The following is an 803-nucleotide window of genomic DNA, read 5'->3' on the forward strand; positions in this document are numbered from 1 at the left end:
TTACAGTGAAAAACCAGTGTAAGATAGACTACTATAGACTAAAACTACAGTAGAGATATCACTGTAAAATTAAACCTAACATTACATTTACAATGGCCAATCACTATTGCAGTCTATTGTAGCCAAACAACTGTTACTTAATTACAGTGAAATCCACTCAAAATTACACTGCAGTAGTACAGACCAAATAACTATTACTTACCTGAAGAAATTCAGTTCAGAATCAAACAACAGGTGAAAAGCGGAGCAACCATACACATCCACATCAGAAATTACACTAGAAAACCACACATCTACATCAAAAACAGGCTAGACCAGACAAACATCAAGCTACCACACTAGCAGCCGCCAATGGATCAACACCGCTAATTCAAAGGCCTCCACAGGAAAACTACATCTACATTCGGAAGAAGAAATCAAAATAGACAAGAGGGATCCACCGCTAAATTTACATGTGCAACAAAAAATACCACACACGACAAATGCAAGTAGACGAATACAACGAGACAATCAACCAGATCTACCAAATCACACAGAAAAATGAAGAGAGAATGAAAAAGGGGGAGGGGTGCTTGCAAACCAACAACCTCAGGTAGGCGACGGGGGGAGAGACACAGGGCTTGTGGACCACCACGAAAGAAGGAGCGTCACGAATCAAACGACCCGAGAAGAAACCGCAGCCCAATCGCCATGGCGTCGACTTCGCCTGTCCCTCTCTCCCTGACAAGAACAAAGGTGAATCGAATCAGAGCGCGAGCTTGGAGATAAGCTGCCAGGAGAGGAGGGGGGAGAACCGCGGGCCT

The sequence above is a fragment of the Triticum urartu genome, chromosome 6 (genome assembly GCF_003073215.2).
Source record: "Triticum urartu cultivar G1812 chromosome 6, Tu2.1, whole genome shotgun sequence".
In the NCBI taxonomy this organism is placed as follows: Eukaryota; Viridiplantae; Streptophyta; class Magnoliopsida; order Poales; family Poaceae; genus Triticum; species Triticum urartu.